The 9,084-nt window shown below is 32.3% G+C and overlaps 1 long non-coding RNA gene across 2 annotated transcripts; it reads left to right on the top strand.

Annotated features, from left to right (window-relative positions):
• Window positions 1–2,264: 2,264 nt before the first annotated feature.
• On the top strand, window positions 2,265–5,312 carry LOC145135678 (uncharacterized). 2 transcript variants are annotated; one of them, XR_013719959.1, is made up of 6 exons: window positions 2,265–2,416; window positions 2,506–2,655; window positions 3,539–3,586; window positions 3,775–3,861; window positions 4,290–4,356; window positions 5,242–5,312. It is a non-coding gene; the product is annotated as an uncharacterized LOC145135678 (long non-coding RNA). The 2 variants fall into 2 exon arrangements; XR_013719958.1 differs by lacking the exon at window positions 3,539–3,586.
• Window positions 5,313–9,084: the final 3,772 nt, after the last annotated feature.

Genomic DNA, 9,084 nt, shown 5'->3' with positions numbered 1-9,084 from the left:
TTTTTTTGGGCAGGGCAAGGTGGCAGTCCTGTCGGAGTCGACAAAGGATCTGGAGATGGTAAGCCGAAGGTGAAGGAGTCGACGAAGAAGGTAATGCAAAAGGAGTGGGATTGTGGACTGAGTCGGGGGATGGGGTGGTGGGATCAATGGTTGTATTTATTATTTAAATATTTATTTAACCAATTAAAAATATAAAACAAAATCTAGTAAGGATAATATTGTCATTTTAGTTATGATAGGGACAAAACACGCAACAAAACGAAACATAGGGACGGTAAGAATTAAAAACTACCATTCATATATACCAAAGGGCCTTTGGCGTGGCGGTAAGGAGTGACTCTCTCAAATGAGAGGCCATGAGTTCAAGTCTCAATAGGAGACATATGTGATGTTTAGAATTAGATTAGGAGTAGGATAGTTTGCCGTTTAAAAAAAAAAAAAAAAAAAAACTACCATTCATATCATGTAATTTACTCTAAACAAAAATTAGGCTGGGCAGTATATTATATATATTTTTTTGTCTAAAATTCAACCTAGTATAAGGTAAATTTTTTTGATTCATTGGGGGCACCTCCCCCTCCCTTGAACTTAGGTGTGCCCCTGCTTTTAAGAGTGAGCGATCAGACAACTATATATATTTTTTTCTTCTGTATATCCACAATGGAGTTGAAAGAAAGTTGAATGCATTGTGAGATGTTGATTTGGCAATTTCTTGAATTGAGAGTGTAAGGTAGCGTTTGGTTTGGTATGTAGGACACGAGCGGGTAGAATAGAACAACCATTTTGGAGAGGCGTTAGGGCATAGATTGGACTAGATCACAATGAGATATTGACTAGTCAAATGATACTAATTCTTGGTGACATAATTTTAATTATTTAAATTTGAACTGCATCTTTATTCTTTTTTATCTTTTTAATTATATTATTTCATATTTTTCTTATTTATTTTTTGAATTTCTTTCCGTTAATTACATTATTGGTTTATGGGAAGGTAAAATTTTATGCTGACTTTTTTTTATCATGTTAAAAATGAACAAGATATATGATAGTTGACAATTTTCTAAGTCAAACTTGGACTTGATTGGTTAGCTAGAAAGGGTGAACTGAAGAAAGAACCCTCGTCTTTGTACCAACTCATGATCTCAGAAGTTTAATTTTAAAGATTGTTAATTTCTTACAATTAGAGCCACATCCCACATGAAACTTCCGACTACAACCCGTTCGGTGATAACTGGGAAGCAATGAGCGACGTTGGTCAAACATATGAAGTTCTTGGAATGAAAGGTATTGAAAACAGTTCAATTGTGTATATCAAAACTGTGGTGCACTTTGATTTAAAAGGAAGATTAATTTATGAAAAAAAAAACATCATGAACACTTTTCGGTTTAAAGTTCTTTTTCGGCCTTTATCTTCACTAACTATAAAAAACAAGGTTTTAAAAAGCTCGTCATGGTTTCGCTATGACGCGTCATGACTCCAAGGCTTATACGTCTTAAAAAAAATATATAGACTTATTAATTATATACAAAACCGCCGCCTTAAGTCACACCTTACAAACGATATGACTTGCAATGGCTCGTAAAAACTTGAAGTCTGACATTGCCGCCAAGTCATGCCTAACGTTATTTGGAACTTCGATCGAAAGTGTATTTTCTTTTTGTTTTGGTCTTTTTAATCAAGAATACCAGATAAAATATATAAAATTTCCAATAAAGTGATTAAAATGTTGAGTCTAATATTCAAATGAAAATTTACACTTATTTGTCGAGTTAATTACAAGAATTCTCTTGTGTACCCAAGTTTACTAATCTTTTTTTTATCAATTGTTAGTGACTAAGTTTTGTTTTTGTTTTGAGTACCGATCTTTAACCCATACCATGATATTTTCACCCTTTTATGATATATTTTTCTTTTTATTTATTTTATATCAATATTTAATTAAATTGACCCTAACATTCACCCCTCTCCACCAAGCTTCTTCTTTCTCCTAATGAAACCCATCTTCACATATCCCCTAATCTAATAAATAAGTATATTTTGCCACGTGGCAATCTCTAAGCCTCCCCCAATCAATTTTTCCCGCTCAAATGTCTAAGTTAATTTTCGAAAATACCCTTTTACTTTAAACTCTCGGTGCATAAAATCCAATAAGAGTTTATAGCTCAATCTTCGGTCTCCCATAGAATCAGTAATTAAATTGCAATAAATAAGGAAACAACATCATCTCCAAATTTGAATTGTTCTCTTTAACTCAACATCTTATATAGCCGCTTCCTCCCATGTTCAAGTTTGTCTTCGAGTTAGGGTTTTCCAAAGATGAATTTGATCTGCTCTCAAAATTTCCATTTGCTTCTCCTTTGCTTCTCTTCCAGGAGACTTTTTATTTTTGGGTTTTTGGTTTCATGTTAAATTTTGGTATCTTGATTTCACTTCTCCGTCCCTATCTTTCTTCGTTATTTCTTCTTTTCAACCCTAATGTTCTTTTTCCTACTTGCGATTGCAAGGAATCTAGGTGTTGCCGCTGCTCTGCCACCAGGAATGCTCGAATCTAACGAAGAAGGGGTTATATGGAACAAAAAAACATGGATTCCTTACATTTGTTTCTCTTAACGAAGAGGTTGACATCTACATCTTATGGGTTTAAACGAAAGCAGGTATTTTCTCCCTTCATCTCTCCCTCTTTTCAGGATTTCATTCAATTTGATATCCTGGTAGCCTAAATCTCGGCAAATCACTGCCTTCCCATATCATTTAAACCCTTAATTTCTTCTATAACCTTACTCTCTATTAAAAAAATAATATATTTCTAAGCCCTATGTTACTGTCAAGATCGAAAAAAGCAAGAAACTAGGGGCTTTAAAGTTTGAGCGAAAATGGAGGATGCGACGCTCGACAAGTTCATCAAGAAGCTTTTAGATTCTAAGACCAAATCGGTTTCCATTCTCAGAATCATAAATTATGAAGCTTTGTTTTGCTTCCATAGAGGTTTTCATTAGCCAACCTAATTTGCTCAAACTTAAAGCCCTGATTAAGATCTGTCATAACCAAATTTATTACTACCAGTATTGATTTCTTTCTGTATGGGTGTCTGATGTCTCTATACCTACCAAATGGTTTGTTCTTGGCGTAAATCCTCAATATTAACAATTGGAGGCATAAATTACAGGATTGAATTCTTGAGAAAATTTGAAAATTTGGTAGGTTTAATTCATGGTTGGGTCAACATCAGATCGCCGATCACCTCCCCTGGACGGGAATTCATCGAATTAATCTGTGTTTGTGGCTTTACATAAATTTGGATGGTGGGCCCTAAATCTGGTTGTAAATTGTGTAGCCAAACATGGTTTCGATTTTTTGTTTTTGTTTTTTTTTTTTTAATTTGTAATGAAACAAGTCTCAATTTTAGGTTATTTTTCTTAATTTTATATTTTAAATTGTCTTTAGGTTTGTTCTTATTTTTCTATTTTTATACTTTTTATATAAGTGAGTTTCTATAAGAGTAATTTCTCATGATTGTCACTTTTTTTTGGCTTGTAGTTTTGACCAAACCTCGAGAATTCACCAGCCTATTACATAATTTTTTAGGTAAACTCTGTTATAGACCATATCTTTCACCCCTTCTTTTAGATATACAAGAGAATGAACCATTAAGCAGAGCTTTCATATCAAGTGGTTATCTTTTTATAATTTCTTGATTTTCTTCTAAAAAGATATATATGATATGATTAATTGCTTTCTAATGTAGTTTTTGGTGGTGATTGTTTTTATTGCAGGTTTCAAGTGTTGGATATGCTAAATAAAAAATGGATGTAGAAATGTTTGTGGTTATACAAAATCCAGCGGTGTATGTGCCAATAAAGGTGAGTTTCTTCTTAAATTTTTTAGTTTTTTCTTCTTAAGCTCTCACCTTCCTCTTGCATGTGTCCTGAATATGACTATGGGAGATTTGTGTTGCACTTTTATATAGCTTCCGTATATACTTTTTGGACTAGAGAATGAAACTCATGGAGAAAGACGAGGTTAATTTTTTTCAAATTTGTTTTTAGGTTGTGAGGTAATTAAAAAAATGAAAACTGCTTTGAGGATGTGAGGTAACAGAATGATAGTTGTTGTAAATTGATACTTGTTGTAAAACATACTTTCATCATGCGACCAACTTTTATCCGTCTAACTGAGATATCTTGATTTCCTTCATCAGATTCTCTCCTCTTGAATCTTTATTTGAAGATGCAAATTAAAGATTTTTTTCTTAATAATGAGCTAAAATATATGTTTTCTGTTGCTTTAGGAAGATGACGGGCTGAATCTGGATCACAAATGATTTATTGCAAAATCTATTATATGCTTCAAACATGGTAAGAATTTGGTTCTTGATTTGCTTATATTTAATTTTAAGGTTGTGATTATTTGTTTGTTTGAACCCATGATATTTTGCTATGCTTTAGTGCAATATGGAACCTGGTGAATCCGCAAAATGAGTCTAGGCAAAATTTATGCATTTGAAGATTGCAATATGTAAGGGTATGGTTTCCATTGTTAACACAGAAAAGGGTAGTCAACTTTACGTGTTTTTTTTGGCAATTAATATCATATAGTTTAACATACACTAAATTAAAATGGATATAATATTTTCTACTTTATAAAATATACTTTATTTGCGAAACAAACAAAGAGTCAAGTTATATCTTGACTTTTATTTTAGATCTTGGGGTTGAAACCTGAGTGGTAGTTATTACATTCTTTTTCTTGATCCTGTGAAGTTTATGGTGCATCGAAGCTGCCACTCAGAGTAGAGTGTTTCGACACCAGGTTGTAGTAAAGTATTTTGAATAATATGCTTTGCTTATAGGGTCAAATATTGCATTTCTTCCGTTATGAATTGTGACTAAATTCTAGTGGAGGATACATGCTAACATCCTTCATATACGTCTTTCCATTAACAGTTGTGCTTCAATATTTTGCATTAACAACATTATGATACTGACAAACTATTTAACAAGTTTTTGGTTAAACATACACATTTATTTTAAGAATTTCTTAAACATTGCCTAATTTGGAGTCATTGGTACTTTGATATCCTCATTTCATATGGTATATTAAGATGCTTAATCATTGACTCATTGCTCTCAAAATGATTATTTGCTTATCACGACATAGTTATATCCATTTTTTTATTACTATAGCTTTGTATGTGTCATTAGTTGCTCATCTCTTATCTATGTATGTTGGTACTTTGACAGTGAATTAGGCGGAAGCGGATCGGATTTGTATTTGCAACAGACCGGATCTGGGCAAGGGTTTTTCAATTGGTTATTTGTCAGTGAATTTTGTATAATAATTATATATATATATATATATATATATATATATATATATATATATATACACTTTTTCTTCTTTTGTTAACAAAATTTACTTGACTTTTTAGTTTTAAACAATTATTTTTTTATGTGGCGAAAGTACATATTTCTCCAAAACAAAACATTGTATTACTCTCCTAAAAGAAAACATAGTATGTACAATGAATTGATTTAAGTTACTAAAACGTTATCCACGGTTCCAAAAAAAGACGTTTATAGAAATAAATTTGAATATTATAATTGATAAATAATTTTTAGAATTTTCTAAACATTTATTATAAAATATATTTTCAATCTTTTACCCGTGTTTTCCACGGGTTGTAACCTAGTTAGTAAATAAAAGCATAAGACTATTGATTGTTTTTAAATGAGATCTAGGTTTCTCCAGTTTTTAATATTCTATACAGAAAATCAGAATAATTGATCTTGGAATCTTTTTATTGTTGGTATTTTTCCAACCCCTTCGTGTTTAAAATTAACATAAGTTTAGGAATTTCTAATCCACCACCAAATCCCGTTTTCTACACCTTTTATCTCTTCAATTCAACATCATTCTTTACATCATTATGATGTAAAGACATAATATAACATTAAATATTGTTGTTAACATATCATTTTACATCAAAATGTTGCCAACATTTCATATGACATTGGTTGGTTCCTTAGATTTTAGGTTTATACATTTCTAATTTGTTTAATTGACTGTTTATTTAAATATAATAATAATTAGTTGTAATATCATATTATATATTTAACTGAAATTATTATATCACAAATATACAATTTAATCTTGATGTTTCAAATTAATTTAGCAAATGTGGCTTATTTAAAAATCCAAATAATCTGACTTAATTATATATGAATAATTTATTTGGTTATAAATTTGTGATAATACATTTATAAAGTTATTATGATAAAAACACTAATTGAAATTTATTAAAAGCTAATAACATTGAAGGTATTTGTAACATCCTGTTTTTGAGGTTAGAAGTTTTAGGCATTTTGATAAAAATAAAAAGTTTCTTTATTTTTTTATATAAAATAAATTGAAACGAAATAAATAAATAGATGAAATTAAATGATTTTAATTAATAACCATAATAAACCTTATTGCTAACGAGGTTTTTAGGCCCCCGTTTTGCAGCGGGAGTTTATGCAATAATTTTTATTGAAAAGGGAAGAAATCATTAAGGGTCATTTTAGTGAATTTTTGTAGGCGGGTATATTCAGTCACATAGCTTGGTTATAGGATTCACTATAAACATTAACTAGAGTCTCTCTCTCTCTCTATATCTCTCTATCTCTCTCTCTCTCTCTCTCTCTCATCACAAACCATGGGCTTGGTTGTTTTTAAAACTATTTTAAGTATGTATTTACTGATGGTCTCTTTTTTACTACAAACCATGAGCTTGGTTTCTTTCAAAACTATTATAAGTATGAATTTACTTATGCAACAATACAGTTTGGTTTTCAAGTATATTCAATGATTCTTTACAAACACATTTTTAAGTATGGATTTACTTATACAAAGATACATTTTGGCTTTCAAAGACTCTTTACAAACACAATTTTAAGTATAGTTATACTTACAAAGAAAATACTTTTTAGACTTTTTAAAAATATTAATGTTGTTAGCAGAATACCTGTAACTCTCCCAACCATGTGTTGACCCTCAAAACTACATGTATTCTCATGAAATCACTAAACCGACATTCAAGACGGAATGGATTACATACGACCTAGTTTACTCTATTAAGGCAATTCATGTACTACTATTATCTGTAAGAACATTGTATTCAAACATCAAGATGGAATCCAAATGCTATTTTGTTTATTGCTATACTTGTGCTATATATTCAGTTTACTTGTGATCCATGAACTTAGTCGCACAGTCCGACATGTTCCACTGCCTCGGTCGGGGGTGTGACAAATTGGTATCAGAGCTAAATTGGTTATAGAGAACTCGTATCCAAGAAAGGGGAATACAACTATAGCAACTAGCTTTAAATAAATTATTATTATTATTAATTACACTACTTCTTGACTACTTACGGTATGGGGAAACTGGTTTGAAGGGCCGCTTGGGTTGCTGGATTTCAGAACGGCTTAATTGCTAAAATGATCCAGCCTTCCGGTGCTTCTTGTCTGGCCCTTGTCTCTACTTGGTAGTCTTGGAGTACAAAAGAAAATATGATAATATTGCAAACCCCACCAACAATAATATATAAGAGTTATATATATATATATATATATATATATATATATATATATATATATATATATATATATATATACACACACACACACATACACACACACACACACTCTGACACACGATGAGAACACTTAATAAAATTTTAATATACCTTCAACTAAAACTACCAACTCAACCCTTTAGGTTAAACGCCTCCACTAAGGTTAGTACCATACATAAGTCATACCATAAATAAACCTGGAACGTACGCCTATGTTATTTATGGTCGGGCCGGTGCACAACCAACCTTGAGCAATGAGTTTGACAGACTACAATGGTTGAAAGTTTTATAGATTGAAGCATGTTCTCAAGATTTGCTACAGAAACCTAGTACCTTAGAAACGTTATATCAACCCCAAAATAACATATACCTTTTAAATACTAAAAATCTGGGATAACGTTCAAATTTTCCTAGTTCGCCTAAACTCGAAGAAGAACAAAGAACCAATAGCTCTGCTATCGTCGTAGGAAAGAGACCTATAGTTCCCAATAGATCATTCAATAGTCTCCAAAATTCTCTCTATCACTTGAAATCGGTAGGATTTCAATTCTATCTCTATGATTTGGAAATTTGTAGGATTTCTGGAACCGATCACTCTCTATAATTTGGAACCTTACAATGAAAGAATCAGAGGTGACTGCCTACACCTCTTGATTTAACGACCTCACAAACCTTTATCCGGGAATGGTGAATACAAAAGACTGGAAGGTACATCTGGGGATTAGCTTCACCAATACAAGGTCTGGTTACTGCATCCAGACCCACTACCTTTGATAGTGCCAAGAAATTAGCCTATCAATTGACTGAGCAGTATATCTGTCAGGATACCATGACCCCACAAACTGAAAAGAACCAGGCTGGGAGTACAAAAAGGAGGTTCCATGGCAAGTTAAAAGGGATCTTCAAGCATCATAAACCTAATCCAGATGTTGTGGCTATGTATGCCGGAATCACAAGCACTCCGCCTCCATCAAAGCCCTACTCTGGGAATTTACCCAATTGTACCAAGTGTAATTTCCACCATCTTGGAAATTGTATGGTCTGCAACATCTGTAACTTAAGAGGTCACGCCTCTAAGTACCGCGAAAAGGCCCCGAACAACACAACCTCAACCACAGTTGTATGAGGAAGCTGTAACTGCTTCGAATGCAATCAACCAGGGCAGTTTACGAAGGACTGCCCAAAACTTAAGAATCAGGGTGGCCAAAGGAAGAGCATTTGTGATAGGTGCTTGAGATGCTCGCCAGGAACCAATTGTGGTTACTTGTACGTTTCCTATCAACAATATTTATGCTTTCGTATTATTTGATACTGGTGCCGATAGAAGCTTTATTTCCCATAAGTTTCGAAACATGATTAACTCTAAATCATGAAAACTTAACGAAGTTTACACAGTATAAGTAGCTATCGGTCAAATAGAAAGCACTTTAGAAACACTCACTAATTGCCTTCTCACCCAAAATAATCA

The sequence above is a fragment of the Lactuca virosa genome, chromosome 9 (genome assembly GCF_052849685.1).
Source record: "Lactuca virosa cultivar CGN04683 chromosome 9, Lactuca_virosa_CGN04683_v6, whole genome shotgun sequence".
In the NCBI taxonomy this organism is placed as follows: Eukaryota; Viridiplantae; Streptophyta; class Magnoliopsida; order Asterales; family Asteraceae; genus Lactuca; species Lactuca virosa.
Note: the sequence above shows the minus strand (reverse complement) of the source record. Positions and strands in the feature narration are given on the sequence as shown.